Genomic DNA, 22,079 nt, shown 5'->3' with positions numbered 1-22,079 from the left:
TTGTTAAACCTTGGATGCTGTGTGCCCAGCTGGATTAATTAATAGCCACTAGTCATTGACCTTTCACTGAGAATGTGGACAATCATTCCCCCAAAGACAGATGATTCTCTCACTTGCCTTACATTGATGATGCATACAATGCTTTTTGATGCAAAGGGAGGAAAAAATAAAAATAAAAAACTAAGCAGAAGTATACAATCAACATTCATATGATGTTTTCTTCATGTTTCTACATTACAGCAAAGTTCATAGTACATTCCAAAGACCAGGGGAGACTAATATCTCAGTGCAAAATTCAGAACACCAGCTCATCAGTCACATCTAGCCACTCAATAATACACCAGATTCTCCCTAGACTTACATGCATGCAGCTCTGCTGGCTTCATCAAATTTCCCTGAGATACAATGACTCTTCTTTAATGTAAACTATGACCAATGTTTCACAAAATACAGAACTGTTCATATATACTTTGCATGGTATGCTCAAGAATTGTTGGACAGCTTACAGTATTTGTTGTGTTACACAAGAAATAAACTGTGCTGAAATTTTTACCACATGGAGCCTTTTATAGTGCTGTTCTTTGATAAACTGTAGTCATTATTTAGCAGCACACCCCGTTTTACATAACACTGGGAAAAATAAGTTGAAAAGGAAACAATCCGAGTCAAACTGCAGGAGACACATAAACTGGAATTAGACCAGGACACTAGGGCCTAGTATCTCCACTATTCTATAAAAGGTACATGATAACTTTAATGGCCACAAATGGTCAAAATCCCAGTGTCAGGTCTTATCCAACTGAATGCTGACAGCTCCAGCAATGCTGTCCATTAACATCACGCTGGTGAACTTGTATTGACTCTGAAGGCAGAGTACTGCCCACCGAAAAAAAAGGAAAAGTTATGCTTTCTTTCGTTGCCTTTCCTAAAGAGTGATTTATTTCCTACGACCCTGAACCTGAAATCAAAGTGAAATCAAAGGCTAAACAGATATGCTATGAGCAAAGGCACTGAACCAGCACAGAACTTGAGCATGTTTAATTTTAAGTATTGTGGTACCTACAATGAACTCAAAAAAATAAGACGGGTTGTGCTGGGGCAGATTCCTTGGGAAGTAAGTATATAAATGCTACTTTCCTTATTTATATTCCCCAGCTTCCACTCATTTATGGCTCAAGGATTTTCTGATCCAGAGATGGCATATTTTTAATAGCTTTGGATAGACTCTACTTCTATGAACTTCTCTGGTTTGCTTTTGAATCTATGTCAACTTTCAGCATCCTTAACAGCCTCTGAAACGGCATTCCTCGACTTACTTAATATCTCAGTGTGGAAAAACATTGTTTCATTTCTTCTGAACTGTCCTCCTACTAGTTTCACTTGATTCCCAGTTCTTACCTGTGAGGAGTGCACTGTCATTTTCCACTTTTTCATTGCCTTCCCAGTCCTGTAGATCTCTGTCATACTCTCCTTCAGTTGACTCTTCTGCAGGTTGAAGATCATAATATTTCTTTCATCATGTGGAAGCTGTTCCATAAGTCATCACCTTTAACACTCTTCCTATGCTCTGATACGGGAGCATTAGAATCACTCACAGCACTGAAGATGCAGAGTTTACCAGGGCTCTACTCAGACACAGAGTCATATTTTTTCTATTTCTTTCCTCATAATTTCTAACTCGGCTTGGTGGTTTTTCTGACTACTGCTGGGCACTAGCTAACAAATTCAATCGAAGTCAATGTCACTGGGAATTGCTCAGCTTCAGGCGTTTAACAAGTATGGTGTCAGATCTCCATAACAACAACCAACACTCATGAAGTCAACACATAAGAGAAAGCCATGATGTTTGGGACACTTCAGGTCCTATTACAAGATACTGCTTGATATTTGTGATATTCAACCTGTCCAGCTTGGCTTTCTAGACATTATAGCAGTGCCACATGAAGCACAACATCAAATTTTTCTGTTTGTCCATACATGAGTTGCCAGCTCATTCATTCTGCATTTTTTTGTAGCCAAGAAACAGTAACTCATAAGTATTTGTCTCTCCTGGAAAATCTCGGCAAGAGTCAACACTGTTCTTACCTTGTGAAACTGTGGCTAGAAGCACTTGGCCCTTTCAGCCATAGGCAAAGAGAAAACTTTTTGGCACATGTTCACAGCAAGATACTGCAGTAGTGATAAAAATGTTATGTTTTTTTTTGTTTTGATTTGTTTTTGTTGTTTTTTTTTTCTGTTTTGTTTTGTTTGTTTTGTTTTTTCTTCTGGAAGCCAAACAAGGAAGGAAAGGGAAAAGATACACGTAAGGAAGAAGAGCAGAGGTAGAATAAAGAGAGGAGTAGGAGCTAAGAAAAAAAAGAGAGAGGAAAGCATATACAATAGTGGCTTAATTCTAAATTATTAAATATAGTGCTTAGATAGACTGTGAGCTTATGATGCCAGGCTACCCAACTAAATCTTCTTAGTCAATAAAACTTCTATCAGTACCTGGAGACATAAACTGATTTAATTAAAATAAGTCCTTCTCTGATCACTTAAAATCTCGCGCAATGGCTGATTTAACTTAACTTAAAAGATTCATGGAATTCTGAAACTGACTGGAAACTGCCATTCTACATTTCCATTTCACTTTACTGGGTACCAGATTCTTCAAGCTGCAGGCAAAAACACCAGAAGCAATGAAAATTTCACAAACGCCCTGACAGTTACCTTTTTTTTTTTTTTTTTTCTATATGTCTCCATCACTAGTACAGCTCCGCAGGATGAACTACAGCATTGTCTATATTTGCTTAACCTGCTATCAGAGGTAAGATCTTAAATCTGCTTCTTCAAACACCCTGGGAGAGAAATAAGGTTACACATGTGTTACTGAGAACATAATCTGAATACAACAGAGCTTGTTCTATGACAATCAATGTCAAAATCATCAGTAAAATCTCTATACCTTGAAGGGATTTCCAAGAAGGAAAGAACAAACATTTTGATCTTCACAATCAAGACCAGGTTTTAGGTGCCAATGAAAAATACCTGCAAACTAAAGTGATTTGGAATTCACCAAAACAAAACAACAACAAAAAGGCAACATGGATTTTCATAACTCAAACTACAAATGATAAAAAATAAATTGCTTTACTAATTCATAACAAAAAATTTTTTTCAATGAATTACAACCTTTCTTCTTTGTGCCTTTTTTTTTTTCCTCTTTTTGGATTTATTTGTAGTCCACAAGAACTTGCTTGTCAACTGCAACACAAAGACCAGCTAAGACTGGGCAGAGAAAAAAAGTGGCAGGTCTTTGAAAGACTCATGAAGGTAACACTGTACTATGCTGTCACTATATCCCATTTGGAATCTCTTCAGAGGAATAAATGTAAACAATATACCGATATTCATATCTATATATATATCTTTATATAATATTACGATATAGACAAAAAATAAAAAACAAAAAGGCTGACAATCTTCAAGACAGATGGATAATCCCTAAATTTTGCCATAATATGGCTCCATCTCTTTAATTACAACTAGATTTGTCAAGCTTTGATTATTTATTGAGATAAGGTAATTGTTACATGCAATCACACAACCAAAACTATGCCACTCATAGGCAAAAATTTTAAAAGTTACAAACTATTGCTGCTAAAAATTTACATGTCTCTAAACGTATTTTATGAAATGTAAAAGCAAGTCAGAGTGGTGAGGATGTGTATTTCTATACATACACACCCTCTAAACATTGAACCTTTGTTTAAAAAGAGACAAAGTATGGCAGAAATAAACACACATTGTAATAAGTAAAAGAGTTAAACCTAAGACAAAATGCAAACACCATGTAGTTTGAATAATAAATTGGAAACAACACAGGGTATGAAAAACAATATAATTCCTTGAGCTGACCCTAATTTTGCTGACAGCCCCTATCTATTGATTATGTGAACGTTCAGATAGCAAGTACTGTTTTATTTACTTCATGCTATATAAGAGGAGGAGCAACTCCAGAAGTCTTCAAAGTAGCCCTCAAAGTGGTCTTAAATAATTTAACTGAGAGCAGGATTAGTATATCTGCAGAAACATATTTGAGCAACAATACAGCAGGATTATAAAACCTGTAAAGAAACATATAATGGAAACTCCAAGAAATTACTTTAGTTTAGGAGGTATCACATGAGAACTGAAAGGTAGAAGTCTTTCTGAAACTAAGTCACATAGATGAGCAGAAGGCAGGAGTACATAGTTAGCATTTATTCTTTCCGTGTAACTTTTGGCCTGTATTGTACCAGGAAAGAAAATGATAGGATTTTTTTATTCTGTGTTTTACTGCCCTTCTGAATACATTCTTCGTATTCAATTGCACCATCTGGTTGGCAATTTGCCCGCATGTCCTTCCTGCTTTCTTGGAAACTAAGTGTGGATGTGCTTAGGAACGAAATGGGAGATATTGCCACTCAAAGAGCTGCTTGCCTGCACTATTTTAATTCTGCTCCCATTATTGTCCTTTTTCTTCCCTTGTATCATTGTGTTTCTTATTTCTGAGTGCCCCAGTGGCCATTTATTAGGTTACCTCCAGAAGTGGAGAGTTTAAATTTCAAATAGCTTTATAAATAAATATTTCCATGTATTCTCTCTGTAAACAGCTTTTTTTGTGTGTGTGTGTGTGTGTTCTTATTATTATTAATTATTATTATTTATTTTGGGTGTTTTGTTTTTCTAATTAAAGCTACGTTGCTTTACTGTATTTTATCACACTTTTTAAACTACTTGTATTTTTTATTAAGTCCATGTTTTAGGAACTTATCCTACACATCTTTTTATTTATGTGTTCTCTGTAAGGTCTTTTCTCAGAAACACTAGCAGCTCTCTGTAAGGACAATGTATTGATAACACACCCAGACCTTCATTTGTAAAAAATAATAATAATTATTATATCATAAAGAAATATCAGCAAAAAAGTGGCACTGCTCACACTACAGCATTCCCTTTAACCACGAGATAGCCAGGAGATCATATGAGAGATGAGGGACCTTTTCAAAGTTCTTAGCAGTGTCGTTCAATGCTGCAGTGCTTTGTACAGTTTTGGACCTGGCACCAGGACAATGTGTACATAAAGTGAATCTAGCTCAGAGTTCACAGCCCTCTCTCCAATAGTCCTTGGACAAGCCCTGTTAATATTTTTTTCTTGTTTTAGGCTTTCCATGCTAAAGGCAATAAGGTTTTTCAAGGACATCAAAAACGAACAGGAGATACCCAGGGCTCTCATCTGTTTATAGGACACAGAATTGGGAACTTGAAAGGTGTGGTGGGTATTTGTTGGCGTCTACATGGGCCATATACAGGCAAATTAATCTTTTATCCCAGCAGAGGTCTAGAGCACTAGAAGACTTGGATCTCAGAAGTTACAGTTTGTAGAAAACACTGCTTACGAATGTATTTGTGAAGATATCATGGAATGATACCCCTGCTGCCTCCATTTCTTTCCACCTTCTCTTCAACTACTGCAACAAAATTATGACCGCCAATTCACAAATAAACCTTATTCATTCAGTTTAGATAACTGGAAAAACGTTGTGCTCAGTGAGAAGTGCAATTTATGAGGTAGACTTCATGATGGGTAAAGAAATCTGTGAACACCTCAACAAAGGTATTGGGTATTTGTTGCTGTTGTTGTTCTTTTCCCCCTTTCCTCACAAATGTCTTCTTCGACTTCAATATCGCACATAATACTTTTACATGTACCACACATCCAAATCTCCCTGCTATCCTTTAGAACCAAGCTCTGACATTATTTTCTAACTGTTGGCTGGCGCAGAGGCAGTCTTCTAATTTCAGAGCTATGCATGAATTAATCAGGTGCCATAACATTTGCTGAGTATTTTTTTAAATGGCTCTTTGCTACCCTGACATAAATAATCATAGAAAATTTATTTATTTATTTATTTATTTATTTATTTATTTATTTTTTAATATGGGAAATGCCCCTGCTTTTTCCATTAGGAATCTACTGTTTGGTTATGCCAAAGCAGTACAACTGGCAGCAATCCATATGTTGAACACTGTTCTGTGCAGTTATGCCTGTAAAAACTCTTGCAATACTGAAGGAATACAGTGTTTTCAATAGGATGTAACATATATTTTTATACAGAAATTATAAAAGAAATGTAGAGGACCCTTAAAAACATTCCAAGTACAAAACAATAGTTTTCAGCATTAAAAAAGACAACTTACCATAGTGCTTTAAATACAACCATTATTCTAAATTCCAACTATTGAGACGTACTGCAGTATCCAATATGCCAGAGCACTGTAACTGTTAGTAAATGATGACTTTTTAATGGGAAACCCTGTACATGTCAAAAATATGATACTCTCCCTAATCCTATGTAACTAGAGATACCTTATGCAGATCATGAAGATTTAGAAACCTCTGAAAAACAGATGTGCCAAGCAACCCACTAAAAGCAAGCATATATTGAATTTATTTATTAATTTATAGTGTCCATCTCAAAGCACAGTCTGGAATCCTGTACAGAATAAACAAAAATTAAACCAAACGAGGCTCAGAGCCAAGAGAAATCAGCCATACCAATAAAAGTGGGGGAGTGCACAAGCAAACCATTCCAAAAAGTGGTATGTGTGTCATCAGATATCGTGCTTAGTGGACACATCACAATATCAATGCTGGAAGTAACAGAATTACAATTTACAGTAAGGATTCTAGCATTTGAGGGGTGAAGAAAACAAAAAAAAAGGTGAGTAATTATGACAGAGTTAATTTACAGCTATGGAAAGCCATGGAACAGAGGCAATTACAGTGGAGGAAATACAAAATGCGTGAATTTTGAATGAAGAATGAGTATATATATTCTGCCACACAACATCTACATAATTTCAGTTCTAACTATTGATCATATTCCATTTTATTCTCTACTCACAGTATGTAAACAAGAAGAAAATATTGCAAATATCATATGAGGGCTATCTGGTGGGTATTCCCTCAAATATATAAAACTCTTATTCTATCACTGTCCTCCTTCCCATATTTTATTTATAACACATCAGGGTTTTTAGTCCTTTTTAAAATTTTGATGACTTAGATGAATAATGATGAGGTAGCTGCCTAAATACAGCTACTATGAATAAATGGCTCTGAGATCTAGAGAGAGGACAACAGAGAAACACATTTTATTTTTAAAAGGCACAAAGATGAAGCTACACAATTAAAATGGCTTTTGGCTGTGTAACCTCTCCTGATTTTGACTCTTTTTTTTTTTTATTATTATTATTATAATGTTACTTTATCCACACCACTCATGGTGAGCTTTAAAACCTTTTTTTTTTTTTTTTTTTATTCTCCCTCACAGAATAGCCCAGAATCATCTCTGTTTGTGGCACTTGGAATTTTACATGTTTATTCAGTGAAGACATTTTCAGCAACTCCCCTGCTCTCCAACTCATCTACACAGTTTCTCAGTTTCTGCCAAAAAGCAATCCCCTCCTTATAAAACCAACACATCTATAGCAACAGGTTCAGATTCCTCCATCATGGAACAAGATTTTAAATCAGATTTAACACCCAAATCCTAATTACAGAAAATCATAAGATTTTCTCCTTTGTCACCTAGTAGTTTTGATCTATGTACAAATAGATGAAGTTTTACTGAATGAGAGTGTTACGATAATACTACCAAAAGTGTTACTGCTACTGATTCTGAGTCCAAGAGAAAATGTAAACACAGCTGAGACATGAAAAAGGTATATGCTATAAATAGTTGCAAAAAAATGAATAGTAGTCAATAATGTGTGGCCTAACTCAATTAATTTTATATTGCTGATAATAGAAATACACCAAGAAACACCATTTAGGGAAAAAAATACTCAAAATACGTAATTTTTAAAATACCATTTTCAGTGGTTTTCCACTTCATTTAGTATTTTGATAATTGCTAGCTAATTCTGAAACAATATGACTAGTTTAATTAATCTCTTACAAACATAATATTAAGGAACATGTTATCCCAGATTTCTTCTTAATTATTATAAAAAGATCTTTCAAATTAGTAGATAGGACAGTAAGTCAAAATCCTTGACACTGTTGCATAAAGCCTTCACAATTAACATTACATCTGGTTTCAAATATTTATATCTATATCTAAATATTTATTTCAAACACTAAGTTTGCTTCATTTATAATGTTACATTTCCAGGGGAGGAAGCTTCCCCTCACGCCTCTCCAGGTAGGTACCTGCATACCCAGGAGCGTAGAGAAATAGTCATACACACACACATATGCACATTTTTCCAGGGAGAGTTTAGCACAACACATCTTTAGCTTCTATGATTAAAAAAGATTTTCTCTTTCATGTTCCTAGGAATCTCTTATTGATTTAGATCACAGCTGAATCCCTGAATCAGCTTTATCAGAGAAGGAGTTGTTCATACTTATAATTATAACACACTGTTTTCATTTGCCCTTACTCTAAGCAACCGTAACAGATTAGGATACAATTTTCCCTCCTTTGTTTTTGCTTCCAGATAATTACTATTTTCTGAAAGTTTCAGCCAACAGCTCATTCCAAAAACATGGCAAAGGGAATACAGGATGTTTTGCCAGGGCTACTAAATTTTGGCAACTCATTCCTTTAAATACTTTTGAGCTACCAAACTTGAGGGCAAAGGTATAAAAAATAGTGGCAGGGAGGGAAGCTTGAACCGTCAAAGAGAGAAAGTACCTGAAGGAAAAAGTTTGAGGAGCCATTCCACCTTTCTAAAAATTCTGCCTTAAAATTGGGCAAGTCCAAACCTGGAGAAGAAAAAAGAGGGAAAAAAAAAGAAAAGCTACTGAACTGATTCTCCCATACTTAGTAGCAACCTACAGAGCTAGAGCACAGACCTCCAGCAATGTTCTCACAGAATCATGGCATCACTCAAGTTGGAAGGGACCTTGGTGGGTCTCTAGTCCAATATCTTGCTCAAAGCAGGGTCAACCCAGAACTCAGATCCAGTTTCTCAAGACTTCACCTGACTGGGTCTTGAAAACCTCCAAAAGCTGGAGACAGTACAACCACTTTGGACCTCTGTCCCAAAACTAAACTATTGTCGCAGTGATTTTTTTCCCCTCATATCCAGGCAGATCCTCCCATTTCAATTTGAGCATTATCTCTGTTTTGCCACTATGCACCTCAGTATGTTCTTGGTAACCTCCTCTTATGCCTTGAAAGATGTGGAAAAAATGGCAAGACCAGGCTAGCTGCTGTGAAGAAAATAGGACATTACAGATGGATTGCTACAGAGACTGAGAGAAGGAATTACATGAAGTACAGCACAGTGAGACCATGCTTGGAAGCAGCTAAGGTGGAAACAGACGGAATGAGCATGGAAATTTGGAGTTAGAGACAAATTCAGTTGTTCATGTGTTCCAGAAACTTCAGGCTATACATGTGCTTTTTACCGCAAATATAAGCAGATAGTCTGATCACAGTATATCATACTGGGCAAGGAAAAACAGTTGAAACTTTGCATTTAGTTGCATTTAGGCCACAGCTTGCTATATTAAAATTACAAGTAGTTCATCATTTCAAGGAAATACTATAATACATACTTGTGATGCACAATGAACACTACTGGAGAAGTTCAGTAAGAACGATTACTGTTTTCAAAGCAGGATATGAATAGTATACAGGAAATACGGCCTGAGATCACACCTTAAACAACAAAGGCAAAACAAAACAAAAAACAAAACAAACAAACAAACAAAAACTTCTCAATGAACAATAATTGATTTTACATGCCAAATCAGGTTTGCTCCCCCAGAAAGAAATAGTGCTCTGAGAATGTAGTTAGCATTGTATCACTCTAAGTATACACAATACACAAGGGAGATGAATTAATGTTACTAACTTAATTGCGTCATTTCTTAACTTTGAAGTTTGAAGTTACTAACTTAGCAACTTTAAGATGTTCTTTTAATGCAGTTCTCTGTATGTAATAATAAAGCATGTATCTGTTTAACTGATTTCAATGTCAAGGAACAACTGATAAATTAGAAGTGCACAGTCTTGAAAAGCTATTCGCATGTTAGCTGTGATGACTGCTGTGGCATTTCCTATGGTTTACAGGTCTGAATTGCTATTTATTAACATTAATTTGCCAATGTGCAACCATTTTTTCAGGCACTTTCTGAGATCAGCTGTTGTATCAGGTAACTTAAAAACCTGCTTTCTTATGGAGCCTGGTCACAAATCTCATTACTGAAAATTGGAACAGTTCAACTGATGTGGGTTGAAATCAACGGATTTTGCAAGAATGTCCATATTTCAGAATGTATAAGCTACAGCTCAGCTAGGTACTTGGGTATGTGCATACTAACTGCGTACTAATAGTCCTTTTGGTATCAGTGGGATTACCAATTTTCCTGAAATTATTCAAACTCTGCCAAGTAAGAGTTCACAGTAATATAGGGTAAAGAAAGGGCACAGGAAAGGCTAGGCAACAAAGCTATGAATGTGTTGTATTATTACAAGCTGTGCAAACAGAAGAAATGTGACTGAAGGGTATTAGTAAAACTGTAAGGGAAAGAGTTTAAGAACATATATTCAAGATGCACATAAAGCCTATAGAAAGTTTCTCATGCTCTTTTCCCTGAAAAATTTCAGCAAGAATGATTGTGCTGCCAGAACATGCAACTTAGTGCCATGTGGGAGTCCTGTCTCTTAAGCAATAACTGAAGAACAACTCAGTATCAGACAGACAGTGCTCGCCAATGAAGTTCAAAGCAGTGGAAAAGAGAATCTGAGATTTGTCTATTGCTTGTTTGGTACAGAAGAACAGTGCACCATTAAATTCCCTGTTCTTTACTAGGCAATATAATATAACGTGAAAGTGAGTTCTAGTTTATGCAGCAGTGTATATATAAACACAGCTGAACTCATTTTGACCAATGATGTAGCAAATGCGTCAATATAATCCACTGTATAAAAGTTGGGACCAAGTCTGCAAAAACTCATTCATGTGAATAATCCCACCAATAGAGAGTCTAGGTTAAAGGATACACATACACATACATAAAACCAACAGAGTTAGGGTTTTAAACTCAACATCTTAGGGAGAGATAATGTTCATATAAACATTCAGACTTCTGGGGCACTCATTAGAAGCAAAGTGCAAAGCTCTTAGGGTTTGACCGTTAGCATGCTGGCACGTAACTCTCTTTGTGAAGTAATCAAGCTCTTTTTCAGAATTATATGATCATCCTTGTGTATACCTCAGCTTCTTAACATTTTCAAAAGCTTTCTAGCTTTTGATTTACTACTTTTCTGGGGTTTATCAACTGCTTTTAATTTCTTGGCATAATTCCAAAGTCATCTGGCTAGTAGCGCGAACCCAGTGATCTTGGCATCAAGAATTCTATCTTAAAAAGCCAAATGCCTTTCTTACTGTCATGAGCAGTTCAAGCTTTCAATACACAAAATTGTTCCCTCCTGCTGCATATACCCATGCACACAGAAATAACCATGGTCTCAGTAGAGCACACACAAATGACCCTATTGCATTTCGTTTGCTGTGTCACACTTAACCTCACTATTTTAAAACCAATGTTTCCTATATACAATAGTAATTGGAAATGGCCTTCCACAGCCTCCCAAGAACACAATTATATTATATAATGATATCTGAGAATTAGCAAGAAACCGTATCACCTTGTTCATCCGCAAGTAAAGGGGTATTATGAATGAGAAAGCCTGATCCTAGCTAATGCCTTTCTGACCACCAAAATTCAGTAAATGGATGATCCTAATTGCTTCCTAGTGCTCCTGAAATACCATATTCACAAAACTTTCCTCTTATAATCTATACAGACAGTCCTATTTAAAAATAAAATCCATCTGTGTATGCTTCAGGCCTTACTTTAATGAAATTCTATCCTTATTGTAGAAATGGCCACACAGAAACCATGGAAGTGACACTACAGACCAGGATTTTCACTTACGTAAAATGCTGTTTTCAGGAAAACATGACATTTTGCTAAAGTAATCAGCCTTGAACTTACTGTTAGGTAAAACACTAACCACCCCCTTGCCAAACCCCAGGGAATGCACAACTGTTTAATCTTGCTTAAGTTTTCATTTAACTATTTTTTAGATGTTTCCAAGTGATCACAAACCTTGTTTAATGGAGAACATATCTTTACTGTTTTGCCTTTCTCCATTAAACTCAGGGACCAAAAATCTCTATATATGCTTTTCCATCCCAAAGTGCAAATGCTATTTGTAGCTGATATCCATGTTAAAAGGTACTATGAGCATTAATTTATTTATTGTTTTAACTGACACATAGAAACTAAGCATCCTGAGATTTCACAATTCTAATAAGGTCTCCAATGCCCATTATTAAGTTGTCAAAACAAATTAACCAAAAATTTCAGTTTGCACTAATGATGCATAGTCACAGAAGCACTAGTTTTCATGAAGACAGGATATGTTAATGATTCCGCTGGACCAGTTGTTTTGCTACTTAACCTGTTTTTCCTTGAAAGGAAGATGTCTGCCACTCTCTCATGCTTTAAGCACACTTGGAACTGCAACTCTGCTGCATAATGAACATGCCTGTTGCTGCCAAGGTTCGGAAAACATTTGGGCAGAGGTGTCGGTTCCTTGTCAGCCTCCAGGGCCAATAAATGGAATCTGTATGATGTAAAATGAGACAATACATTCACAAAGTCATTATGTTTTCCCAGAACATGAAAAGCTCCATAATAAATGCATTTCAAGCTCTATAACACCCCCATATTTATAAAGCTCATTACTGTTTTTAATTTTGCTCGCTGCTTATTTACTGTTTACTCTCTTGCTTTACTGCCCTAGTGAAATTGCTGTTAATTGATACCCCAAATGGAAAGAGACAAAAAAGAAGAAAAAAAAAAAAAAAGGAAAACAAATCCAGAGATACATGGTCCCTAACTAATCCCACAACAGAGTCACTGTTGCCAAAATGGCACCATATTAAAAGGTTAAAGGAACTTCTTCCAAGTTTCTGTATCCTCTTTAATCTCTCTTGTCAATCTTTTAAAGTGGCTTTTTGGCAGTGAAAGGAGCCATCTCTAGCCTGTGACAAAGTACTTTCAACAGAAGAGATGACCTTACGAGCAAAATGATGATGTCTCTCTAATGACTGCAGCTGTCTTAGCATTATTTTCATAGACATAAAGTCCCTGTGAGGAATGAGAAACACTACAACTTTTCCCTGCAACTAAATTTTTTATCCCCTAAAATAGCAGGATTATCAGTAGACTCTCATACATTAACTTTCCCAGGAGGCCTTCCCCATGATTCTTTAGTAATTTTTGAATAGCACATTGCCCAAGACACAAAGCCCCACTCCCACACGTAGCACAGGAGCTTCACTTGGTTTTGTTCTTTTTAGTGACTTGTATTCTCCTAATATTGAAAAATCTCCTTGAAAACCCTTCTGAATAGCCTCCAAGCTGCTTGCTTACCCCAGTGCCACCTGTAGCCCTCTCCAGTGACAATGCTACCAGCTTACATCTATCAGGCTACACAGACACCAGCTTTGCTCACTCTCAGAACACTTCATCAAACCCAGTCTGTTCCATGCATAATTTCGTGAGGTTTAACCCCACATCTTCTGATAGCTTAAAATCTGCTTGTCTAGGCAATGTTATCTGTAAATTCACATAAGCTTTTGTGCATGTGAATTTTTGCTTTTAATGTTTGCATTCATTTTAGTTCAGTCTCATTCTACTTAACAATATTTCAATAAAATCGCAGATATCACCAGGCGGTATTAGGTGACAGTGGACAAGGTGAACATGTTAGCATACAAGTAATTCACATTTGACTGAAATCAAAGACACATCCAAATTGACTAGTTTGGGCTTTGTAGGCTAAGAATAAAGATCAGTAATGTTTTCACAAGGCATGTCGGAATTACAAAGATAACAACACAATATCACTGCTTAGCCTTGCTTTTCCATGCATAGCAGTTTGCCTATAGTCTTTCTCACCCTATTCAATGTTTTATGTACTAAATATACAATTCTAATACATTTATATAACACATCCCAAAGCCGATAAATTTTTTAAATTAATTTTGTCTCGAATTTTTCTCACATAGCAAACCAGTAAAATGCACAACACGCAAAAATGAAGACATTAAGATACGGAGGTACATTTGACTTCCTCAAATTCCTGAGGAAAACTGCTAAGAAGACATAGATCACTTCCCCCACCCAGTGCTGTATGCTAGTAGAAAACATTAGTGGTATGCAAGTAATAATCACCAATAGCAATAATTATAAATAAAATAATCACTTTTCAAAACACTTTCTTTTAGATCATGAAATCTAAAGTTATCCAAAATGCAAGCTTCTGGGAAGCTAAGGAAAATTTTAATTACTTTATATTGGTAATTCAAAGTGGCCCTTACATTACTGTGGGATGTTCATATAGCAGAGAACAGAGAGCATGCCAAGGATGCCCAGATTCCAACCCAGATCACAAGGACAAGAACTCACTTGAAGCTGGCACAAATTCAGCGTTAACCTCAAACTTCAATTCATAGATTCCTCTCTCCCACAAGAAAATAACAGATTTTAAAATTCTCAATTTTACCCATTATCAGTGTGCACCTCAACATGACAGCATCACCAGCCCTCAGAAGCATGCAGCAATTTTGGCACAGAAGCTACCAGAAAATCATCAAAATACAATCCAGCTGTATCCCAACGTATGCACAGGATATCAAGCCCTCCATTAAATAAGGCCTTCTATGACTAGCAAAATTATGCAGTAAAACAGGTACGATCAGATTATACCAATAAAGAATGACATGTGATTATTCATTTCCTTAGCAAGAAAACAATCAATTTAGCAAAGCAACAAAATCAATAAAATATCAGCCATTCCCCATCCACTGCTTGCTTTCTCCCACTCTAGATCCTTTCATCTTGTGATGGCATAAATGACAACAAGATCGGAAACAATGCTCAGACTGCTCCTTCACTTTTCCCTCAGAAGCAAGACCAGTGGAGAAGATTCCTAAGGGTAAAATCACACAAAAAACATACACTCGGGTGTTTTGAGGAAATTTAAATTTGTAACTTATTGATAAAATGAAGAAATGGAGAATATTGTTCTGTAAACAGCACAAAATAGATTGATTTTTGATACTGTTTTATCCACAAACAATGGAAAAAAACTCAATCACTTTGGTCTGTGCCAGGCAGCAATTGCTGAACTACTTCTCAACATCAACATCAGACAATTAAATTAATTTGTTAACAAACATCAGACAATTAGTGGAACTCACAATAATTTGGTATTGCATATGAAATTATAATCGACTGCTGAGTCATGATGTCATCTTGAGATTCATAAGATGAATTAAGTTGTAAATTGCAAAACTGTGATTTCTTCTGCTTACCAGAGAAAAATGCCCTATCAAACGCACAACATTATCTATTAATAATTGAGGCATGTGTAAGTAGTCACACACAAAATCCATGTGTGTAAAGAAATCTCAGGGTTAGTACATCTTTAATACAATAAACATCTTGGTATAATTTGTTAAATTGGCTATTAAAAGAGACACATCTATTGACAGCCACCACATAATTTTATTTGAGATGCTCTAGGATTTTTACACCCTGATATTCATCAGTTATTTCTCAGATAGCCTTGCTATCATGCCATAATTATAAATATTATTTTTTAATTGTTAATAGCTGTTATGAATACAATTTGATACAACAGTAATTTATATCAACTTCAAATAAATGGAAATTAATAGAATTTAACTTGTCTGAAAATTTTGCTGTTTATATAAATTAAGATTAAGGTAATACAATTTTTAAAAGAAGTGCAACTGATATTACTATTAAAACATTTTTGCAGTTAATTCAGAATAATTTTCTCTTTTAAAATCACATCTTCTAGTAATTTTCACTAGCAAGTAAGCACTTTAATAATGTTTTATTTCTAAATATTAATATTGCTTTTTTTCTTTTTTTTTTCAACTGTTTTTTAGATCCGCCGATTAAATTAAAGGTCTCTCAGATTACCTGATAAAAATAGCAGTCTTTTACAAAATAAACCCATTCCTTTGGAACATTGTAAATTAGTCAAACTAATTTTTAGAGAAATAAAATGCATAGCCCTTTTATAAGAATAAGGCTTGCTTGTAAAATCATTGTTCATGAGGTTTAATCCTGCCTCCATTAAAAATAATTATTCATCAGCAAAAATGTAACTGAAATATAGAATCACTAATAGTGCCTTTCCAAAAAAAAAACCAAAAAAAACCCCGAGCGTTGAGTGTGTAAATTGCTAAAATCGAAGTCAAGATTTAAGAAATCTCTGTGATGCCTGTATATTGACAAAAATCACACACTACACTGCTAATAGCAGTGTTAGGCAATGAATGCTATGCTTTTTAAGAACACATTTTCGGTTATTACTATAAAATTGTAATTAGATAGTAAATTACAATGTTAATATTCACTTTGAACAAATAAGTGTTTGTAGTTGTAGAACTGGGCATTATTATGGTAGCACAGGGACCTATTCACCAAGTAAGACATAGACTTTCTTCATAAAAGTTATTCTATTCTGTAGTTTCTTCTTATGAACTTGCATGAAATGCTAGCTTTTTATGTGCACTATTTGCTGAAGTCATCTTCACCAACATCAAAATCTATATTTCCCTTTGGGGAAGTGCCAAAACAAGCATTTTTCTCATCTGGTTCCACTATCCAGAGAGTACAAAGAAATGAAAGAATCACTTCTCCCCATACAGAGAAAAGAATATGTAAATGAAATGACAAACTTCAACTCTTATCAGTTGTACAGGAACTTTAGCATTTCTTTCTCCACTGAAAAAAAAAAAAAGTTAATAACTAGTTTCTCTTAAATGATTATATATAATATATAATGTATGTATACATTACATACGCTTTATATATGATATTAATTATAGAATACTATAACAATATACTATATTATACTTGAATTTATATAATAATATAATATATATAATAATATGATATGTATATATATATATATTCCACCTGGAATATCGGTAATATTTAAAAATAACAAATACTTGCTTGGCTTCAATTACTTTTACAAAGATTTTCTCCTTACCTTTTCCCATTTCTAGGAACACTTCATGCTGCAGTTGAGGAAGATTTTTTGGGACATGTACAAAAAAAAGTTTTTTTTACCACTTTGAATAAGATGAATAATAAAATTGAAAAAATACATTTTATTCATTATGTCAAATCATTTGCAATGTATTTTGCTTACCTACTGTTTTTTTAAAAGTTGAAATTTTGTTTTAGAAAATTGCCTCTGAAAACACAATAGAATGCTCTTTAATGATCAACTTTTGCAAATTATATTATGGACATGTAAAATACATTTTTAACATTTTAACATTTAGAGATTTTAGTGATCTCTAGAAGAAAGAAAGGCTTCACTACACACAGAACTAGTTCTGAAGCAGGCACTCACACAGATGTCTCATTCAATGTTCGTAAGATCTTGTAGGAGATGTGTAAGAAAGCAAATTCCACATTGCTTTGGAATGTTAAGAATCACCAGCTTCTAGCATTAGAAAGCTAGCAACCATACTATAGCCAAATTCTGCACAGAAAATTGGCAGGACTGACACTGGACAAGGTAATTGTACATTTGGCAAAAAGGGAACCAAACTAGAAGAGTTTGATTTTAAAATTTCAGTGATTGATTGACTATGTTCATGGGTTTAGAGCATTAGAATAAGTCCCTAGAGGGATGGATGAGCAAGCAGAGAGGAGGTAAGCCTGCCAAAAGGTGCATGATAAGTACACTTATCACATAGTTTTCCAATTTATCTTATATGTCTCCAATTTTTCATATAGGCCCCATTTGTAATCACAAAGTGAAAAATTAGGGAGGCATGTGATAAATTAATTTTTAAATTGTGATCTCTAATAAGTTAATCATTTATCTATACAATTTAAATTTCTAGTCACATTTAGTCTTCCAAGATGCAAAAGACCAGAGGAAAATATATAACAATGACCAAATTAAGAAAAATTAAGACAGAAAACATATTTCATCAATGTAAATGCACTTTCATAGCCTATTTTCTTAATCCATTATTTCTAAAATAGATATTTTATCATAGAATCATAGAATCATAGAATATCCTGAGTTGGAAGGGACCCTTAAGGATCATCAAGTCCAACTCTTGACACCGCACAGGTCTACCCAAAAGTTCAGACCATGTGACTAAGTGCACAGTCCAATCTCTTCTTAAATTCAGACAGGCTCGGTGCAGTGACCACTTCCCTGGGGAGCCTGTTCCAGTGTGCAACCACCCTCTCTGTGAAGAACCCCCTCCTGATGTCAAGCCTAAATTTCCCCTGCCTCAGCTTAACCCCGTTCCCGCGGGTCCTGTCACTGGTGTTAATGGAGAAAAGGTCTCCTGCCTCTCGACACCCCCTTACGAGGAAGTTGTAGACTGTGATGAGGTCTCCCCTCAGCCTCCTCCAGGCTGAACAGGCCCAGTGACCTCAGCCGTTCCTCGTACGTCTTCCCCTCCAGGCCTTTTACCATCTTCGTAGCCCTCCTCTGTACACTCTCCAACAGTTTCATGTCCTTTTTATACTGTGGTGCCCAGAACTGCACACAGTACTCGAGGTGAGACCGCACCAGCGCAGAGTAGAGCGGGACAATAACCTCCCTTGACCTACTAGCAATGCCGTGCTTGATGCACCCCAGGACACGGTTGGCCCTCCTGGCCGCCAGGGCACACTGCTGGCTCATATTCAACTTGCTGTCTACCACGACCCCCAGATCCCTCTCTTCTAGGCTGCTTTCCAGCGTCTCATCGCCCAGTCTGTATGTGCAGCCAGGGTTTCCCCGTCCCAGGTGCAGGACCCGGCACTTGCTCTTATTGAACTTCATGCGGTTGGTGATCGCCCAGCTCTCCAACCTATCCAGATCCCTCTGCAAGGCCTTTCCACCCTCATTCGAGTCCACAACTCCTCCAAGTTTGGTGTCATCAGCAAACTTGCTCAAAATACCTTCTATTCCTACATCCAGATCGTTTATAAAAATATTGAAAAGTACCGGCCCTAAAATGGAGCCTTGAGGGACCCCACTGGTGACCGCCCGCCAGCCTGACGCAGCCCCATTTACCATAACCCTTTGGGCCCTGCCCGTTAGCCAATTGCTCACCCATCGTATGATGTTTTTATTTAGCTGTATGCTGGACATTTTGTCCAGTAGGATCCTATGGGAAACCGTGTCAAAAGCCTTGCTGAAGTCCAAAAAAATCACATCAGCTGGTTTTCCTTGGTCCATCATACGGGTGATCTTATCATAAAAGGAAATCAGGTTAGTTAGGCAGGACCTACCCTTCACAAACCCATGCTGGCTGGGACCAATGACTGCTTTGTCCCCCAGGTGCGCCTCAATAAGTTCGAGAACCATCTTCTCCATGATTTTACCAGGCACTGACGTGAGACTGACAGGCCTGTAATTGCTAGGGTCTTCTTTCTTACCCTTCTTGTAAATCGGCACAACATTTGCCAGCTTCCAGTCTACCGGGACCTCTCCAAATTCCCAGGATCGTTGAAAAATAATTGAGAGAGGTTCCGCGATGACGTCCGCCAGCTCTTTCAGCACCCGGGGATGAATCCCATCCGGACCCATGGACTTGTAGGGATCCAGGTGGAGTAGCAAATCCCGCACACGTTCAGGGTCGGTTGGGAGTTTGTCATCCCCACCGTCTCGGTCCTCCAGCTCAGGGCACCCTGGGTCCTGAAGCCCATCATCGGCATTGAAGACAGAGGCAAAGAAGGCGTTAAGCGTCTCTGCTTTGCCTATGTCATTGTCTGTGAGGAGACCTTCCCTATCAAGGAGCGGCCCTATGTATTCTTTAGTTCTCCTTTTTCCATTCACATATCTAAAAAAGCCCTTTTTATTTTCTCTCACAGACACAGCCAGCTTCAACTCTAGGTGTGCTTTGGCCACACAAATTTTCTCCCTACAAACACGAACAGCATCCCTGTATTCTTTCCATGACACCTGGCCCTCCTTCCAGTAGCGAAACACTCTCTGTTTCCGCCTAATCTCCATTAGAATGTTCCTGGTCAGCCACGCCGGCCTCCTGCCCCGCCTGCCTGACTTGCGATATTTAGGAATTGCCTGATCTTGTGCTTCTAGGAGGCATCGCTTAAAGAATGACCAGCACTGGTGGACATCGAGGCCTTCAAGAGCAGTTTCCCAGGGGACCTTGCTGACTAGTTCCCTGAGCAGCCTGAAGTCCGCTTTCCCCATATCTAGGGATGAGGTTTTGGTGGCACTTTTCCTTCTGTCACCGTAAATTTTGAACTCAACCACTTCATGGTCACTATGACCAAGGCGGCCACCAATCACCACATCTCCCACCAGACCCTCTCTGTTTTCTAGCAACAGGTCTAGGAGAGCACCTTTCCTAGTTGGCTCCGTTAGCACCTGCACCAAGAAGTTATCATCTAGGTGCTTCATGAACCTCCTGGACTTGCTCGTGTCAGCCGTGTGGCACTCCCAGTTAACGTCTGGCAAGTTGAAGTCCCCCATAAGGACAAGGGGAGTTAATCTCGAGGCCTCTCTTAGTTCTGTAAAGAATAATTTATCGGCGCTATCGTCCTGGCCAGGCGGTCTGTAATAGACTCCCACAACGACATCCCCTTTATTCGTTCGTCCCTTGATCCTTACCCAGAGGCCATCGCCCAGATGGCCTTTGCCATCGCCGACCTGAAGTTCCACACAGTCCAGCACCTGCTTCACATACATCGCCACCCCACCACCTCGCCTACCCTGCCTGTCCCTCCTGAAGAGCCTGTAACCATCTATCGCAACACCCCAGTCACAGGACTCATCCCACCAGGTTTCGCTTATGCCGATGATGTCGTAGTTGCGGGACTGGGCCAGGACTTCTAGCTCATCCATTTTATTCCTCATACTGCATGCGTTCGTGTAGAAGCACTTCAGGTGCGTCTCCTTACACTCAGCACCTTGTGGATCTGCCCGAAGGACCTCACTGGCACACAGCCCCTCTGATTCTAGCGTACCTTCCCTTAGGTCTTCACCGGCGTGCCTGGTTTTATCCCCTTCCCCCTTCGACTCTAGTTTAAAGCCCTATCTATCAGCCCTGCCAACTCCTGAGCAAAGATCCTTACCCCTCTCCGAGAGAGGCACATCCCATCTGGTGCCATCAGGCCCTGTGTAGCATAGACCTTCCCGTGATCAAAGAACCCAAAGTTCTGCCGGTCACACCAGTCTCGAAGCGACGAGTTTATGTGAACATCACGCCTTTCAGCTTCGATCCCCGCTATCGGAAGGACAGAGGCAAACACAACCTGCGCCCCTGATCCTCTAAGTAGTCGCCCCAAGTCCCTAAAGTCTCTTTTGATCGCCTTCGGACTTCTCGTTGCTACTTCATCGCTACCAGCCTGAAAGACCAGTAGCGGGTAGTAGTCAGTGGGCCGTACCAGGCGCTTGACTTTCTTGGCGAAGTCTCTCACCCGAGCCCCAGGGAGGCAACAGACTTCTCTGCGGGTTGGGTCCGGTCGGCATATCAGTCCCTCTGTCCCTTTCAGAAGGGAGCCCCCCACAACAATAGCCCTTCTTTCTTTTTTGAAGGATGATGTGGCAATGCGATGTGTAGGTCGCCTTGTCTTAGGCGCCCCCTCCAACTGGGACGGGTTTTTATCTACTTTGTCACGCGTGCTGCAGCACGCGTCTGCCCCGGAGCCGGTCGCCTCGGCAAGTGTACATTTTCAGCAATATAACTGAAAAAAATCCAGAATTGTAAACCACATAGCAGATTTTGACTGAAATGAATTCTCTCAAACTGAACTACCTTTAAGTAGTACTATCACATTATCAACAGATTAATCCGTTTACTTAGGACTTAACACATTCAAAAATGTCTTAGCCATTTCATTTGAATATGCCATTCAAAGTATATTGTTTTAATTAATTAATTTATTTGTTGAACCATAGCTGTCTTGGAATCCTTAAGAACTCATTTAT

The 22,079-nt window shown here is 37.8% G+C and overlaps 1 protein-coding gene across 1 annotated transcript in view; it reads right to left on the bottom strand.

The window, feature by feature from the left end:
* The window catches only part of LOC310879956 (uncharacterized protein), a 307,953-nt gene that overhangs the window by 58,830 nt on the left and 227,044 nt on the right, over window positions 1-22,079 (bottom strand). The window contains exon 15 of the mRNA XM_083795024.1: window positions 12,513-12,677. The gene's annotated coding sequence lies outside the window, so the exon portion shown is untranslated. The remainder of the gene's footprint in view (window positions 1-12,512; window positions 12,678-22,079) is intronic.

This window comes from Anser anser (assembly GCF_964211835.1).
Source record: "Anser anser genome assembly, chromosome: 11".
Classification (NCBI taxonomy): Eukaryota; Metazoa; Chordata; class Aves; order Anseriformes; family Anatidae; genus Anser; species Anser anser.
The sequence above is the reverse complement of the archived record's forward strand: the minus strand, read 5'-3'. Positions and strand labels throughout refer to the sequence as shown.